This window comes from Pieris brassicae, chromosome 2, assembly GCF_905147105.1.
Source record: "Pieris brassicae chromosome 2, ilPieBrab1.1, whole genome shotgun sequence".
Lineage (NCBI taxonomy): Eukaryota > Metazoa > Arthropoda > Insecta > Lepidoptera > Pieridae > Pieris > Pieris brassicae.
The window spans coordinates 15,018,818-15,039,167 of NC_059666.1; the positions used below are offsets into that span (position 1 = coordinate 15,018,818).

At 31.4% G+C, this 20,350-nt stretch overlaps 1 protein-coding gene across 2 annotated transcripts in view; it reads left to right on the forward strand.

Moving 5' to 3' along the window:
• The first annotated feature begins 1,414 nt into the window (after window positions 1-1,414).
• LOC123720772 (major antigen) overlaps window positions 1,415-20,350 on the forward strand; it is a 67,763-nt gene continuing 48,827 nt past the window's right edge. For both annotated transcript variants that reach the window (XM_045677532.1, XM_045677533.1), the window contains exon 1: window positions 1,415-1,638. The gene's annotated coding sequence lies outside the window, so the exon portion shown is untranslated. The remainder of the gene's footprint in view (window positions 1,639-20,350) is intronic.

The following is a 20,350-nucleotide window of genomic DNA, read 5'->3' on the forward strand; positions in this document are numbered from 1 at the left end:
AGTTTTACTCCCGCAATTTATGACTCCCGTATGTCAAAGTCCAATGCGATTTTTGACATATGGGAGTCACACTTAAGGTTTAGTCCTAATTCTGATAACCCTTAGTGTTACTACAATCTCACTGAATCTTACAGCTAAATTCGAATTAAACATAAATAAATTGTTGACAATATCTTATGTAATGCGAATTAAATATGTATATATATATATATATATGTTTTAGAAAGAAGTTAAGGAATAAACTGCGTTAGTTTATCTGTTTTTTTTTTCTTAAAAACAGATACTATTTAAAAGAGACCAAGTATAACACGAAACATACGAACGGGTTTATTACTCACGTTAATGCCGCGGGAAGCAATAACAATATAAGACTGAAATTCATCCTTTATTGCTCTACCTTCTCTGTTTAAGTGAAGACTGGTTTGGGAAATACACAAAAATACTTCGATTTTTATATACTTTCATCCCAGCCTGATATTATTATGATAATGATATTCAAATTATGTTATTACTATAAAATTGCAAAGCATCTAATATTCTGCTGCTGCTATAGTATCATTACCATTTTAATGAAAATATATGTATGTATAATGAGGACCTGAGTCCTTATACACAGTCCAGAGATTTGTCCCGATATCTCTGCATCTGATTCATCAATCATTGGATTAAGCTACATTGCACAGCACAAAATGTTACATTTTGAAACGATATTTAGCGTGAAATGTAAGTGTATATATCAAAATTCAAATCGCTTATGTCATTTTATATGCTTAAATTGGGTATATATATCATTAAAAAAATTAAAAAATTCTATGAAGTGAAATAGTAATATGTGTTTCATGTAAACATATTTAAGATTTTCTCGGGTTAGAAATTGATAAGGTTTAAACATACAAACATAAACTTCGTATTGGATTTTCCATTACTTTTGGCATCATGCGAATGCTACCTTTGAAAACAAAAATACTACTAAAACTATATCGAATTATTTTTGATAGACTACTATCAAAAATAATTTATATTCTACTTTTAAATTTTATTAACTAAGAATATAGTAAATATGTATTGTCGAAAATATAGCTTAGCGCCATCTTGTAGGTAAACCATTTAAAGAAATTTCATTTGTGATAATCAATGTTTAGAAATACAAGTAGTAAATAAAACTAAAAATACCTTGGTTTCAAAATACAATAATAACTTCTTCAAGAGATATTGAATTCTCTAAATTTTTTGATAAATATAAAAGTTTACTAGTCTACAGTATGTCATCAATACAAGTCAACGTCAGTCACGATTTCGGGTTGTGTCAAATATCGGTTGTCATAAATGACACAAGACAAACATTAATTCCGAAATAATTTACATTTAAATTTTATAATTTACTAACTTCAGTCAGTTCGATTAGGTCATTTGAGTTGAGTGCGTTTGTTTTGTTTATGCTGTGTTAAATAAGTTCAATCGAACGTTATTTAAAATTGAACACAATATTTTTCTAAACAAAGATCTTGTGCAAGTTATATGTTGTAACATTAATTTACAGATGAATATTAGTGTTTTTTAATCAGTGAATTATTCGGCATACTTCAGTGAATTAAAGTTTATGTTTCAAAAGTGATACATTGTAATTGTCAAGTTAAGGTAAGAGTATATAATAATTTTTATTTTATTATTTGCGTCTGTTGTAAAAACTTGCTTAAACGATAACGGCTGAATAATAAGATGATATTTCTTATTGATATTAATTGCCAATTTGTTGTTTACTCTTCGTAAGTTGACCTCGATACTTTCTTACCTTCAAAAACTTTTACATTACATATGTATTTATAACTTCTACAGAGTAAACATTAGTATGTTAACTCAAAACTTATTAAATAAAAATGAACTACATTTTAACACAATCGATAAATTCTATGCAAATGTTTGCATGTATAATATTCATTGAGCGGTCCCAAAGCCTTTGTAACTCTAATATTTAAATACCCATATATTCTTACTATTATATTTTGTAATAATGCTAACAAATGACCAGACACATTTTAAAAATAACATACTATGTAATAGACAAATAATTATGCTTTTGGCTTAAAACATTTCAGTTAAATTATTCCTCTTACTCTTGTATAAACAACATAGAAATTATTTAAATATCACTTAACAGAGTTATAAAACGTATTTAAAAAGAAAAATTAATATGAATATGCTATAAAAAGCCATGACATAAATCATTAATATTCATTTTGAATTCTCACTTTCATTGGTTTTTTTCTATTGACGAATTCATTTCCTTGCATTACATACATTTTGCATAGAATATAGTTATTTAAATATGCTAAATTTATTTATATATCTTAAAATGATATAGCAATTGTCAGGTTTCTTCTTGTCAACAATAACTTGTCAAATAAATTAAAAGATATTATTTTACATCAAAAACTGTATTGAATTAAGGTCTTAATTCGTCTAAACAGTATGTATGTTACATGAAGTTTAGCACTTACATAAATATCAGGAATTAAAAAGAAAAATGTTAAACCTATAGGACTATATTTTAATTTATTATTATTATACATTTGAAATATACTTTTACCATATAAACAAAACACTGCAATGTGTACACAACATGTCCTATTTTCTGCAGATGTTCAGAACATTACTCCTAATTGAACTATTAAAGTCTACATTAATGTGTGAACAAACTGAGCTAGATAAATGTAATTTGTGTTATGACACTTTAAATAGGCCATATGGTATTCAAAATTCATACAATTATTTAATAAATACAGAACAAGTTAAAATATTTAAATATCATTTATATAATGCTATATTTTGTATAAACAATAATTGGTAGGATGAAATAATTACACTTAGTGTGTAACTTGATTTATTAAACAATTCTTAATCATTTAATATGACATCTAATTTACTCTAAAAATAAGATATTGCAGTTTCAACTCATAGATATCCAGACACAATTTGTTTATTTTTTTAATTAAAAATTATTGTCTTAAACCTGAAGTGAATATTATAATATCTTCATTCATGTGTCCCATTATATAAATATAATGTATATGTCAGTCATAGTAATCTAATCATGTTCTTCATCTTAAGATGTTTATGTGTAGAAAATCCTTACTTTTCCATAACATGGAAGAATTTTTGTTGTTATAATCATACCCCAACTCCATAAAAATATTGATTCTGATATAAAATGAATCAGTAAAGGAATCTAATCACTAGAATGCTATCCTTTATGACATCAAAGTATAACCCATTCAAAAAATATCATAGCAATTTATTCTTAATTGCCTATCATCAATTGTAGATCAATAAATAATAAAATATAGCTCTTATCTCTATTGAATTGAGGTTGATAATGATAATTTTATGGACTGACTCAAGTGGCTGGGGGCGTTAGAAAGGCAATCAGATTTGGGTCTAGTGTAAATTGATGATGTAGGCTTTTTTGCTTGGTAGACAATCAAAGTTATATGTATAATTTAGATTCAAATCTTAAAAATACAAATGTTCTTATTTTGTACTGATACTGTGATATGATTTAGTATCAGAAATAAATGTATTACAGTGATGTATTTCATATTTAATTTGTTGGTCATTCAATTAATACGATATTAAGGGCACCTATCTCTGAGTAATCAGGAAAAAAACAGTCAAGTTAAGTTACTGCCCTGGTATTCGGTTGGCATACAATAATATTATAATGTAGTCTTTTGAGAGCTATATAAGATATAAATTATAACAGTATTTTTATAGAATTTAATAAGCTACCACTATCAAAAAGTCCAGAGTACAGTTTTTTTATATGAAGTTTGAAACATTGACAGCGCTGAAAATGATATACTGACATGAGATTCTAATTGGAATTAATGCCATAAAAATAAAATTCCTTAGAGTGAACATTTAACATTTTAGATCTACATGAATTATAAAAACATTTATATAAGAATGAATGTAATATTGAAATAATTGTTTTTAATTTACAAACATTTCATATTTCCGGGTCAAAAAACATTTTATAATAAGTTCGATGTTCGTATGCATTTAATGCAACACTAAACTTTCATTGTACAAACCTTATTTGGCAGGACAAGTTTTTGTTAACAAGTACCGTTAAAACGAATCCAGTTATCATTTTTGGGTTCCGGGATAAAACTATTAATATTTTAATCACGTTTACAGTACAGCTTGTGGATGGAGTATTGTGTTGAAGGGACTTTTCTCAGTCGAGTTTCATGGTTAATTAAATTGATAGAAGTACTTCTACGTGCGGCTAAGCAACTGTTGTGTAAAGTTTTAGGTATATATTAACACTTTGTTGCATTACATATACATTCAGATAACATAAATTAAAGAGGCAGCAGACCCAAGTAAGGAAAATTAAAAACGAAATACTTAGTAATCTTAAAAGCCATAAATCACAATGCTAAGTTCTAAAATGCAGAAAATTATTACATTTATAATGATAGAAAAAAGACGCGATTAAACAGATGGTAAGGATATGTTTGGTTATATACAAGACAAAGACAAATACAAATTATTTAACTTCGTGGCACGCTTAAATTTCCCCTACACACTGTTATAATTTTGATTCTATGGTCGCTTCCCACAACCGTTAGGGATGTAAATATTAATCCTTTCCCATACTATATCATCCTAATCGATAGGGTTGCCGTTCTAGTTCGTTCTAGTTATTTCATAATAAATAGGACGTTGGTCTTACGCAATTAACCTGAAGTTAACAAAATAAAACAGCTTCGTCTAGAAGATTACTTCCTATCTCCATAATACCTTGTTACGGTAATTAATTGGTCATGGTATTGCTGCGTTCGAAAATTACGCGGAAGTTCGCCTTACGTAGATGAAGACTTGTATGGGCGTGAAGGCTTTTTTATTGGTTAGGTAAAAGACAATTCTAATTGCAATCTAAATTAATAGTTGCCTATTATTGATATCTAATCGCCTGCTGAGATTAATAACGTATAATATCCACATGCCTAAGCGTTGGGCCTACTTGATTTCTGATGAACCATTATTTTTTATTCGTATAGATTGTCTAAACTATCTATTCTAATATTATAAAGGGGAAAGATTTAAAAGGCCGGCAACGCACTCGCGAATCCTCTGGCATAGAGAGTTTCCATGAGAGGCGTTGTCACCTAACATCAGGTGAGCCATTGTCTGTAAAAAAAAATGGGGCTGCCCATTTTTGTGCAAAGGCTGCTTAGTAGTAGTAGTATGTAATATATACGCGAACTTGTGAGACTTTTCAATTAAGAGAAAATAATCTTAAACATCATTAAAAGAACTGCAGAATTCTTGATTAATGTCGACGTTAATACTTGAGTGCGTTTAATATTTTAAATGTTAGCCTATTGTTGTGGGTAATGTTACAATTTTCTTCCTAGAAACAAAAGATTCCGTTTCAAACGAATGCTTTATATCATCGGATTTAGGTTAGACAATCGTTGCCGGAAAGTCGAAAATAATTTTTATATCCGCCGTCAACAGTATACATGTTGTTGGCAGTTGTACAATAAACGTTTTTCCAGAAAAGGTTGGTTAAGATGGAAAACTAAAATTATTCTGATCAATAAAATTTCTACCTTCGCGTAACAGTAATTTTGTTTAAAATTTATTATTGCGTAATATATTATATAATAAAACACCAAAAACCTACTAAGGAGTTTAACTTTTGTACCTGAAGGGCACACCAAAATTTTACCACCAGATTTTTAGTTCCTAATAAACTAAATAGTTTAAAAAATACAATTAGGTTAGGTGTTAGGTGTCGTTGTGTGTGCGCATCGTTATAATTTACTCTCACCATTTTTCCCTTAAGCGCCAAAAGAACAAAAAAGCTGTTTAATATTACATTTATACGACATTAGACTATATTGTTTGATAACATTACCTTTTACATCTACTAAAAACCTATAGCTATTGAATGCTTTGTTATTATTGTTCTCATGACTCTGAAAATGGGTGAAGGTGAGAAGATTCTTGAATAGGCTTGAATAAGATCGAAAATATTGTCTTGCAATTTTATTTTTAACTATCTCTTGCTTATTCCTCCGTATTTTTTTTAATGAAATAAATCTTCCTTATTCCTCTGCAATTTTTTTACTGAAATAAATCTTCCTTATTCCTCTGTAATTTTTTTACTGAAATAAATCTTCCTTATTCCTCTGTATTTTTTTACTGAAATATATCTTCCTTATTCCTCCCTAATTTTTTTACTGAAATATATCTTCCTTATTCCTCTGTAATTTTTTTACTGAAATATATCTTCCTTATTCCTCTGTAATTTTTTTACTGAAATATATCTTCCTTATTCCTCTGTAATTTTTTACTGAAATATAGCTTCCTTATTCCTCTGTAATTTTTTTACTGAAATATATCTTCCTTATTCCTCTGTAATTTTTTACTGAAATATATCTTCCTTATTCCTCTGTAATTTTTTACTGAAATATATCTTCCTTATTCCTCCGTAATTTCTTTACTGAAATATCTACACACTGTGAGCAAGCTTCGAGTTTCTTGGGAAACTAAGACTAATGGATTATGAATCGGCGCCAAATGCATTTTTCTGATGTTAGTGTTTATTTTCTTTTAGTGTTATGTAACAACAAAAATAGATCTGCAACGCATCAGTGATTGTACGATGGCGTAATGTTTATCATGTAGCAGTATTCTTGCTTCTAAGAGCAATTACTTGCTACAGAATGAGACAACAGAACGACAGAGGAAGCTTTAGATCGCATCCTAGAGTTAGAAGACGCAGAGCAAATATTAAAAGAAATTCCCATTTCATAGCTCCTGTAGGGTCTACTGGTTTAGATCGTAACAGTTATGCGGTTGAGGCCCGGTAGAATGAGAGAGCTACTTCGGAGAAAACTACTCGAAGTCGTTTCAGTGGGTCACCCAGTCTCCTAATAGCAAAGATTCTGGTGTGCATGCATTTCCACCTCGGATGTAAAAAAAATAAAGATGGCGGAATATGACCCGTATTTTTAAACGTTACGAAGATCTAGTTAAGTCGGTATGTCGCAACCTTGAGATCACGCGGAAGAAAAACTTATTATTGATAACGGGATGGCTGTCGGTATCGCTATGTCAGTTAGAGTAAGGGCTCTGATACATTTCTATACTAGATATAATTTCTAGTAATAATTAAGAAATCCTACGTTTTCTTTATTGCAGTGTTGGCCTATAAAATGTATTGAATTTTGAGATACTAGAGTCATATGTCGCTCTAAGGTCCATTTTCATTCGTATCTTAAGACACAATTTCGTTTTGAGCGCTGTCAAATATGTCAAACTTCACACAGAAAAAAGGTTGAACTAGATTCAAGATTGACTCATGTTCTAGAACACGGGCCTCAGTCTCCTTGATACTTACTATTTAAAGTAGGGTTTAAACATACACTTTGACAATACTTTCCTTGTCATAGAAATATAAATGCAGATATTTCATAAGTTACAAACGAGATTATACTAATACGGCACATAACTCAACATATTAGTTGTGCAATGACGTTAAGTCTTATTACTTTGTTTATGGTTGCATCAGTGGTTAGTCTATTCTCAACCATAGGTTATGTAATATACTTGAAAACTAAACCCTACGATGTTAGCTGTTTTAATATTGGATATTCTGGAATATTGTTCAGAGATTTACGAAAATATTTTAAATGCAGTGGGTTAATGGATCACGGCGGCATTATTTTTTAAGTTTTGTTTTAAAACATCCTCCACCTTGGCATGGGATCTCCTAGGTGTCTGGTCCATATTTTTTGCTCTTTTTCCCATTTGTTCCAATCTCTTTTAGGTATCTATCTGTGAAAACTTATCTAGTAAATACGTTATGTATAATATTATGTTAATGAGTTTTCATTAGCATTTAGATGGATTGATTTTATTCATTCATGGATTTTACATAATAATGACGTCAACAACAATATTTCAACAAGATTGGTTTGTTCTATCAATAAATGCTTAACAAGTTTTACTGATGTATAATTATATACAACAACGTTCAAGGTCTCATATATACAATATAGATATTGGTATACCAAATTGTTGCCGTGATTTTGACACCTTGGTTAATTCATCAAAAAGTTTCATACTGTGTGCTATAATAATAATATTTATTTTCCTACAAAATACATTAAATACGTTGATTTTGTGCTTTATCTGTTAGTTTAGTTATGCTTAATTCAAAATAATCTTAGAAGACGTGAAGGTGTATGTGGAGATTATGGAAGATAAGGGCTCAGCATGAGCCAGGATAATACACTTAACTATGATGTAGCAGTAGCAATTGCGCAAAAACCGAAGACAATAATTTCAGGCCTATATTTTTTCATTCTGCAAATGAAACGCACTAAGAAAGAAACAACTGCGTTTATAATATTAGGAGAGATCACCGATGATGTCATCATACCATATACAAACCAGAAATTGCCTAACAAATTACATTGACCACAGAGTAAACGAAATTAGACTTGCAAATCTCTGAAATTCGGCGTATAACCAGAACATCTGATGATATAAATTTATGTAGCATTTATATTACAAAACACATTTAGATTGTTTTATTATTTATGTATTAATCCATGTATTATTACCACAAATTTATATAATGTAGTCTGTGGGTTGCGGGCTGGAATAACTCTTTTAACTGCGTAATAGTGTTTTTTGAACTAGTACCGCTATAAGATTTTCAAATTAAGATAAGTTAATTCGATATACGGTTCAAATCATGTGGTCGCAAACCGCAATTGGTAATATTTCGATTAGTCAATTACATTGTGGTGCATGTATCTATCGGCCATTCGATGTTTATTTATACCTCGCATTCCATAGAGATCAGATCATAGACTAAATATGTGACCAATAAGGGACACCACAGATTCTATACAGAGCGTTGACCTGCGATTATTTAAGGGATCAAGGTTCTGAATACTCTTTTATTATAACTAATTATTTTATATGATCATTGTGATGATTTTCGATTATGTAATCCTTATACAGTGCCATCTAAATATGAAAATATTTTGTACTATGTAGCGTTGCGTTATGTATTTTTCAGGTAAACCAATTTGATAAGAATTTTATGATTTCTCTGTTATAAACACAATTTTTTAAATTCATATATTTATACCGTAAAATCGTGTAGTAAAATATACACTATCTAATATTGATGCGTACGAGTTGTCAAAAACTGACAGTAAGTAACGTTTACGCATCAGCGTATATGTTGTACATACCTGTACATTCGAGCAGTGTTTGGCCTAGTTGCTTTAGCGTTCGTTATTCCTGAGGTAGGATAGGTTTCGATACCCGGCTGTGCACCAATAGACGTTCTTTCTGTGTGCGTATTTAGCATTCGCTCGATCGGTGAAGGAAAACATCGTGAGGAAACCTGCTTGCCTTAGATCCAAAAAGTTGACGGCGTGAACACCTATTTACCTATTAGATTGAGGCCAACATCTAAAAAGGTTGTAGCGCTACTGATTTTTATGCTTTAATTAGACAAACATTACGTTTTTAGCATTTTATAGTGTAAAGCACTACTAATGACTAATTGTAACCGTACAAACTTTTCGTTGTTACGCCACATTTAAAACGAAATACGCCGTAAAAAGATGGAACATTTGTTTCAGGATATTGTTTCAAGGTAATAGAAAATTCTAGAATAAATAGTAGTAACTAGACCGCACCTTGGATGCTGTAGATAAGATTGTTTGTTTTACCTACATATCTTGTTACGAAACACGTGTCAAGATAGTTACGCAAACAAAGACGATTTTAAGGATATTTTAAAATGGGATGTATGGGATAATAATTTTATTTATTACGTGTGTTACCCTATTGCCATCAATGTGCAACTGTCATCTCTAAGGGTCGCAGGTTCGATCCTTGGTATCTGTACCAATTTATTTCTATATGCGCATCACTCGAAAACATCGTGAGTAAACCGTGTCTCAAATCCAAAAGTCTATGACATTTTTCAGAGAGAAGGCTCTATCTAATTGTCTATGAAATAAAAATAACCAAATGCACAGATGCAATCAGCCAAGACTTATATAGGTTTATAACGCCACTGGATTAGTTTTATAATTAATGATGTTACCTAGTTAGTTACATGTGTAAGCGATGTTTGTTAAATACTCGTAATCTTATAGGCTTTGTTTGCAACAAGATGTTTGTTTTTATATAACAAACGGGCAGGAGGATTATCTGATGTTAAGCGATACCGCCCAGCCGCCCATTGACACTCATATTCCCAGAAGGCTGGCAAGTGCGTACTATTGTTTATCTTGCCAATAGAGTAAAAATAGTAAATGTGTATAGAGAAATGAGAAGGAAAGTACACCTCAACTTGTATATTTTTCAGAATTCCTTACAGTAACTTCGATATGAAGTATCAGTATAACACCGCCCAATATTCATTTTAATATTAACATTAAGACTTTCATACAAATCGACCGTAAACTCCTCGCCTTTCTCTAATCGCCATTGTGAGCCCGTATGACGCATGTATAATGTATAAATTGTCTAAATTACATCTATCAGCCGATCACTTTCTAATGTGACTAAGGAGTCATAGGATATAGCGTTTTGAATGAACGATAATGATGGTCGGTCGTTCATTCAACCAGTGTATGAAAAATATAATATTAAAAAATATAACTTTAATTTAATTACGATTTCTTCATGCAATCTTATAAGTGTCCATAGTTTATATTTCCTCAATTATTTCTTTTGAATATCTCAATAATTTGCACCAAACTCAGTAATGTGTTGGCGATCCAGCGATTTTGTAATCCGTTAGTTCAGCACATCGCTTTTATGTAAACATGATGAAATATTAATGGTTATATTGTGTTTGTAAACAAATTGTTCATAATGGGGTAATATAAATGTATATTAACATAGGTAGTATAGATAGTTACTACAAGTTATTAACTTACTTAACCGCGGCCAGTGCCCACAGACTATGTATATAAAGGCCCGTATCGCCGGGATGCCACAAATTAGTCCTACCACTTATCATCATATATGCCTTTGAGTCTGTCTTTCACTATTAAATAAGTGACTGTTAGTATCGGTAATAGGAATTGTTTTTTATGATAATACTAGAAATTCCCCGCGGTTTCACTCGCGTTGATACCGATGTCGTGATAGTTAAACGTCTACTAAGTCGCACTAATGAATTATTTTTGGTATCATAAAAAAAATATTTTACTTTGTTTTTATTTACTTCCTTTCTGATTATTAGATACTTGCATTCATATTTTAATCAATATATCGATTTTCCTATATCTAATAAGTATATTTTTAAATTCGTAACATCATTTACGGTTTGTTGATAAATTGTTAAAAATTAAAAGAAAAATTCAAAATGCTAAACTTTCTTGTTATATTAGAGAAGAGATTTATTTGTACAACTTCTGTGTCTTAGAACTTCCATATAGACAACACATTATTTTTGTAGATACGTACTATAATACTGTACAATTTTTTTTGTACAACAATATCTATTTAAAAAAAACAGATTTTTTTGTAGATATTGTTTACACCTTGTGTTATGTTATTGCATTTTTACTAGGGATCCCTATTTTTTGTCAGTCAGTGAAGATTTCTAATGGTGAAAGAATTTTTGAGATCGGGTAAGTAGTTTTTGTGTGAAAATATTACAAACACAGATACAAAAATGCGTCATGGGTAAATGAAGGTAGCCAGCCGGCTCCCCTTCGACATCTTGATTCTCATCCCTAAGGTCGTTGGTCGTGCACCGATGGACTTTCTGTTGGTGACGGTGAAGGAAAACAAGGGGGGGAAACTGGCATTTTTCAAATCCAAAAATCAACGAACCCGTCAATGTCCCAGGCATCAGGATTACCTAGAATGCTGCTGAATTAGACGAAAAGCCAAAGAAATGGATGCAGATCCAAGATTTTGCAGGCCAAGGGTTGCTCCACTGGATTATCATTACTAAATCTATTAGTAATTTATTACTTAAACCTGTATGATTTTTTATACTGTGTTACATTTGTTTTACATTAATGTCCTAATTAATTGTAAAGATTCTAAAGATTTAGGTTTATGTGTTTTTATTAGGTTTCTAGGAAATTAGGTTACCTAGTAATTTTAAAGCATACATTATTTTACTACCCACCGATGAACACCTACGATCTATGAATAATATAAATATTTTTTATTCATATATTAATTTGACGATATATATAAAGGAACAATGTAGTTTAAAGTCGTTATATATTGGTTATGGTTGTTTTTCGAAGAATTATTAAGTTAACTATTTTAGCATCGATTAAAATTCTCAAATTTGAAATAATAATTAATTTAATATTAAGTTCCTATAATTATTTCTAACAGTTATTATTATTATTAAGCCTTTATTGTTGACACCCAGTAAAATATATTAACGCTTATTTAGGTTACATAACGTATATTTGGGCGTAATAGTTTCCTTATGTGAGGTTAATGTTGACGTTCAAAGGTTAATAATTTGTTAAGGCGGGTATTACGTGTAATACGATTAAAGTGAAATGAGGGTAAGCTTATAATTAGTTAAAACCGGCATTTATTTGGCGTTTCAAGTGTAAGAAAACTTATTTTTGTTTTTTAGTATTTTTATTACCTATTTATGTCGAAGGAAATTGAGCAATAAAAATATTTACTTAACACCCAATTATGTAAGTTTTAGGTTAGTCAAAAAAAACGCTGTATAATTTCTTTTTACTGAAGACAACGAAAGACAAATTCTAAATTAGCGCAGTATGTCAGGCAGCTGCGCCCGAGTCGCTCCAAAGCTGTGTTGCCCATCTATAACTTGCTTAGTTATAATTAATAATTGAAAAATATAGAGATTTTCGGCTTTTTATTTTCTACTACTTACTACTTGTTGATGCTAAAACACAACTTAAAATACAACTTTAAATCTTTGTACATTATAAAAAAGCCCTTGTAAATTGGATTTTTTTTAAATATGATAACGCCTCCTATGGACTCTCAATATGCATGACTGCATATGCATGCTGGGTATGCATTGCCTTTTGTAAACCAGAACACAAAATAATCTTCATGGCGCAAACGCATGGTTCTACACAAACACACTCTGTTGAACTGATGATTAATAGCTGTAAGTGCTTTCTAAATTAGTTTATTTTTCCGCATTAGCACCTACGGGGCTTAAACTATTCAGATGTTTAGTTTTAATACCAAATCAACATGAATTATACAACAGACGTCAGTCATGACATCATGCTAACGACATTGTACGTATTCGTGGCGCGATAAGTGACTGCATTGTAATTTGCTTTCTCATAAAATTATTATCACTATATTTAGTAACAAAATGTATTTTATATTACGTGATCTAGATCTTCATTTGTTTTATATATCAATAAAACATACATATCACAAATACAAGATATGTAAAACAATATACATGTCATAACTCAAGACATGACCTTGAACTGTTTCACGTATTTCTTTTAAATATAAAAGAAATACTTTATTATATACAATTTACATGATATTAAGGTAAAGTGCACTGGCCCCCACACTAGAATTCCCTGTGTTGTGGCAGGTCATATAGTCTCTTCCTTTTAACATATAAACTGTATTTACCGTTATGATACCTACATAACACAAGTGTATATTTTAACAATTTTTGCACAATAAGAATATTTTCTGTATCAGCATAGGACAGGTTGACAAGATAAATGAGACTAATACTTTTATTTGTAACACAACTAATATAAATAAAATAATAGGCACGAAAATGTTAACATAGCAATTTAGAGGACATACACAAAAGAAAAACCAATTACTGTACGAGCCAAGGCTGTACATTTTGCTCACTGAGGCTTTCTTAGTTTTATAAGCGTTGTCTTTCTTAGTTTTATTGCCTAAATTGTGGAAGTTACGCCTCGTCATTATAGCCAATCGCTGGCGTCACTAAAAAGTACGGTTCCTGATCTTCGGATTGCTTTAAATAATAGAGGATTTTACTTTTACTCTTTGGGCTGCGGTATATCTTAACATCAGATGAGCCTCGTCCTCGTTTGCCATCCCTATTCCACCTTCATATAGCGATATCGACAGTGATTTGTTTCTTATTAATGAGTTTTTGCTCCGCGTGATACCAAAGTTGTGACATCAGTGGCTACTTATATTGAGGGAACTACGTCGAGGTGTATACAGAAACGTCTACTTGGAATTACGGAGTTCGGGCGCAGTACTTACAAATGAAGAGAACTCAATGAAGAAAGTTCACTCAAGCGAATATTAGAACAAAGATTTTTGTTTCCGCCAATCGAAGCTGTTTGACACAACGGTGTTAATGAGGCAATTGCTCTGTAAAAGATTAAGCCACCTAATTCAAACACGACAGAATAAATTTCGTAATATGACCTACAAAAGACCCACGATCTAAGGCCACACGTCCCACAGTTGTCGTGTTAATGAGATAAGGCTTTTTGTTCACATAAAGATTAAATAGGTTTTCTTGTTTTAATATTTGAAAATGGAAATATGAGGAAGGCGGCGTCTTAGAACAGTAGATGATGATCTATTTGATAAGGTTTGGCAATACCTATATAATATTTCTTTTAATTTTTCTCTATAATATTGTAAAGAATAAGAAAGAAAAAACTTTATTACACATAAAAAAGGGTGTAAATATACACAGAGAAGGTAAATATATATATATATAATAATGTTACAAAGTTATGATAATGTCTTCGTAACTCCCGTATATAAACGCAACTCATTTTTCATGAACCTGTACTGAAGTCTTTATCTATCATTCGAATTCTTCGCGAATATAACAAAATTACCACTACTTATTCAGAGCTTCATATATTTGGTAGTAGGGTAATCAATTTAAAAAAAAAAAGCATTGTTAAGCACCTATCTGGGTTCCTTAGGTTCCACATTGTTAAGCAATAAATTACTTAAGTGTAATTTAAAGTGTAATTACGATGCACCGTCACAAAATACCGACACCCTGAAGTTAGCTATAGTCAACATTTTAGTTTTTTCTACAAACGTAAAATAAATTTTTTGAAAAGATTTTTCTCTTGTTACGCCTAAGAAGTAGGTACTTCTAACGCGTGTACATAAGTTCACACACGCTTTTTTGTATGTACAATTTATGTTACTGTCATCTATTTAAGAATAAATAGCTTGTAACATATACTGTAAAAAATAGGAAATGTTTAAAATGTAATTTTGTATAATAAATACAACATTATAGTCAGACCTTAGTGTTAGGTCTCATTTCGGAATCTCTTCCTGTCTCCTTAACGGCTTCATCGAAAACGGACGTCAAGGCAGAACACGAAATTGCACCCGTATCAGTCGACGTCCGTTCCACAACCGACCGTTTAAGACAGCTTTTGCCGCGCAGCACCACTATGTGGACCCAGCTTCACACTAAAGTATTTCCGAACAAATTCGACTCAGTGTCCTTGAAGAAAAGAGCACACCAATTCCTAATAGGACGTCAACGCGAGCATAAGCGAGCCCTTCGGCATTGAGAGTGTCCATGGGCGGCGGAATCACTTAACATCAGGTGAGCCTCCTGCCCGTTTTGCTCCCTGCTCTATAAAAATAAACCTATACTGTCATAATTCTGCTACAATTTTTTTATCCTGTTATTCAGGGTTTTTCTATATTTAAAAGAATAAGGAAAGCCTTTTGGTAAGTAATATTGTGTTTTTCAAATGACGTGAATACATTTAAATTCATAGCACGAAGGTGTGGTCAAAGTAGCAGAATGTAGCGAGATCAATGTAGTAGCTGCTCGTTGCACTCATTATATATACGAATGTTCTTACGACGAATTATAAATTAAATGTTATACCCTGGAAATTTCACATAACTTTTCCTTTATTGGGAAGTCCTATAGGGTCTCTGCAGTAGGGCTATGGAATTAATTTCCTGTGTCTATCCGCTCTGTTCTCTCCCTGTCTTCCTTTAACTCTACTGTACAAGCAATATCTGTCCACATGAAATTATCATTTATGAGTATAAAAATAAATTTCATATTTGTTTATTGTTTTATTACTATTTTATTAAATTTTGTTTTCTTAAGAAGCGTATTTTCTGTTTTATCACTTGGAACTACAGATTACTAATTTTGCATATATACTTTTTTATAAGCCCTAAAAATTATACTTGACTCAATAATTAATTATGAATAATGGGTCTAATTAAATACGTATGCATGTCTATTATATATATATTTTTTCATAATAACTTCTGTTTGTGATTAAATGTTCTTTATACAAATTGTATAGCTATTATAATTATAACAGAATGAGCTTTGAACTGAATCAGTTGCGTTACAAAATTTTAGGTTTGGGTCTCAGATATTTGTATCTGCTTCATGATCATTTGTTATTCTAATAAGGAAGTAGGTGATCAGCCTCATGTGCCTGACGCACGCCGTAGATTTTTTGAGTCTATGGCAAGCCGGTTTCCTCATGATGTTTTCCTTCAGCGTTCGAGTGTATGTTATATAGAAAGAAAGTCCATTGGTGCACAGCGGGGATGAGAGTCGCACGCTGAAGCCACTCAACCAACACTGCTCATTTGTGAGCTAAAGAATAAATAAATTATAGAATATAATAGAACATCGCCCATCGTCACGATATAAGTACTGTGTTCGCGTTAATTTTAAATCGCTAACGGCTATGAATTAGAGAATATCCTACAAAGGTGAGAGACGCGAGGGCAATTCGCTCGAACGAATCTGAATTGCTAATTAGAAAAGGTTGTGCGTTACCCTTACAATGTATGGTAAATGTCGAAGTACAAATACGGGTTAGCAGGTCTCAAATCATTTCTATATTTTAAACAGAATATAGTATTGTTAAAGGGGTTTTAAGTAGAAAATCTCTTGAATTGTGTTCTTTCAACGCGTTTTTTTTATATTACCATTTTAATTTATAACATTTAACTGTCACTTGCTTTTAAATTAAGTGGATAATAAAATCGCGATTTAATGTGCAAATATAGTGATAAAAAGTTAATTTAACCTGCCTGCGTTATACTGCTCGCACAGTTATGCATTGTGAAATGTATAGTTTATGTAAGTACTTCCATTCGCGATTTCACTCGAGGGCAACGCCTATGCATACATTTCCACAAGAAATGTGCTTTTTAAGGATATTAAATCATGCACGTAATGCACGAATAATACGTAAAATTTATGATTAACTTTCTGGGTCATTTCACGTGAAGTGGATAACGTAAAAAAAGTTCTGTAATTTGTTATATTCGGCTTAATTCATTCATATTTAAACTAATTAAATTGAAAGTAGCAGTTGAATGGTCCAGTGTCCAATAGCGTATCTCGCTCTTACAACTTGATTACTAACATCGATGAAAATATTGATGTGTTTAACAACAGTCTGCCAAGTTACCGTAACCTTGTTTATCATGCTCTTAATGAGCTTTAAGTTTGTTATTTTTTATCTTTTTAGTTTTATTTATTTTTAATTTTGGATTTTATTTTTTTTTCTTATTGTGTTTGTTTGTTTTAATTTCCTCCTTTGATAGATTACTCATGTTCTAATATTATTTATGTGTATGTGTATGTGTGATGTCATATTGTCTTGTATTTTTTTAGGCATACATATTATTTTAGAACATATAAATAAATAAATAAGCTCTTTTCTTGAAGGACCCTAAGTCGAATTGGTTCGGAAATACTTCAGTGAGCAGCTGGTTCCACATAGCGGTGGTGCGCGGCAAAAATTGCCTTGAAAAACGCTCAGTCGTGGAACGGATATATATATATATATATACTAGACAATTAAGCCAAATATGTAATATATATATTATAAATAATATACAACTATATGCGTATTACTTAAACCTACTGCTTTTGGTATGGAGAAAAAATCCATTTCCATTTTAATCTAAAGTTGCATAGTATTATTTATAACATGGATTCATAATTATAGCTGCCAATTTCGGCTCGCCGAAGATTAATTTTAACCAAGGCCGTCCTACTTTGGGATGCAATGTTTGGCCAATAAATTATATTGTATTACAACATAGTATCCGCCTTTACTGCTCAGTAGTGTATCTAATTGTTAATTGAAGGTCCCGTGTTCGAACACCAAGACTTGGTCATAATATTGGTTTTAATTCAATAATATTTAGATACCTACCCGTGTTGTTGGTAATGGTATTCTGTGTCTAACCACAGTTTTTGTTTTGACGGTAGGCGAACTAAAGCCTAAGAAGAATATTTTTATTAGTAACAGGGGGCAGGAGGCTCATCTGCTGTTCAGTGATGGAACTGCCACCCATTGACTCTTATGACAGACGGCTCGCGGTTGCGTTGCCGGCCTTTTAAGAATTGATACGCTCTTTTCTTGCTTCAGTGGGCTGGTTCCACATGTTGAATAATATAAATTTCCAATCATGACTATTAATATTCAGACTTTATTGATTATCTACAATGTAAATTATTCAATGTGTCGTTAAAGCTTAGTGTTAATAAATATACCTACAATGTTACAGAGATTTTATTCCGAAGTGGTTGTTGTTTTATTTACGGCTGCTGTCATATAACCGCCACTTAAAATCTAAGTTTTACATGCATATGTTTTCGCCAAATTGTTCACCAGTTTGTTAACATTAAATCTTGCGAAAATTAAATTTACAACTTCTATATATAATCGATAAACTATGTACTTGGAAATAATGTCGGCTCAAACATACTTTATTTCTCAAAGAATTACTTTCACTTAGTGAGGAATTTTAGTATAAGTTAGTAATGTACATCGTTATAAGAAACTATCTAAATATAAGTTATATAAAATAAAAATATTAGTTCCTAACAATATGTACAATATTTTTTACAAAAGTGAAGGTAGGGCGCAGGCAGGTACTGTTACCAGCATTAACAGATTTAATGTATGGATTGGCGCGCAATTCAAAATTCGAATAAATTTTATGCGCAAGCCGTGTTAATTTAATTTATTTTTATAATTAATTTATATAAAATATTTTTCAATTTGCTGAACATATAGCCGCAACCATGTAGGTAGGTGTTTATTGCTTATGTGTTCATGGCGTATTATGTTGGAAGCTCAGCATTAAATTAAATGAGATGTTGTTATATTATTATTTAACCAGAAGTTATGTAATTTACTTATCACAGATTTTTTTGTTTTCGTATCACCTCGACGTCCGTCGTACAACTGAGTGTTTTTAAGGCATTTTTTGCCACAACTATGCGGAACCAGCTGCCTACCGAAGTATTTCAAGAAAAGAGCATACCAATTCTTAATAGGCCAGAGACTCACTTCTCAATCTCTGTCTCTTATAATGAGAGTGTCTATCGATTGGCGTTTGCCCCGGTTATTTAAAAAAAACTGCTGTTCACCAATGTATATACGCCTTTATAACCTTACTGCACACCTACAATGCTGCCTACAGAATGATTTAAACTAATTATACTCACGATGGTACGTTTATTAGCACATTGCTTCAACGGAACCTTCACGTAATTGAAGAAAGAGTATGGTAGAAATAAAGGTGTAAATTATGATCTTATTGAATCAATATTGCTTATAACTCAAAACTTTCCTAGGCCTATGGTTAATAAAGGAAGGTCGCTAACCGATGAAGATGAAGAGTGTTAGCGCAAACAATGAGTCCCGTGTGTAAAATCCAATATTTTTTTGTCTATGTTCATCTGCATATATTTTAGTATTGGAGTCTATTGCATACAAACAATAAAACCTGTTCTCTTAATATACCGCAGTGTTATATTTTCTGAATGTTTCCCTTAGTTCACAGATAATATACAAATTCTTGGGTGAACATTTTTATTAATAAAAAATGGGAATAATATATTAAAAGTATTCTTCAACATAGAATTTACACTGTACAATGTTATTGCTGTGCGAATCTCCCATCGGTCATAGAGTTTTGATGATTTTCTTTACATACCCTCTCCCACTATCACACACACACTCACAAACACGCACTCATACTCACAAACACGCACTCACATACACCCATACAACTATATTTCTACTAACTCCTAACTACAACGTTAAATTTGTTTGCCTACCCTATATATGAACTTTTGTTACCACTCAATATGACTTTACTGTGGAATGGAAGCCTTATCCATATCACAGGTTCTTACCTAGTTTGGGAACCAGTCTCCCAATACCATCTCAACTGTAATCTTATTTATCGTTGTAAATGTTATATGGGAGAAAAATTAATAAATTATTAAGAAAAAACTTTTTAAACGGATTGAAGCTAT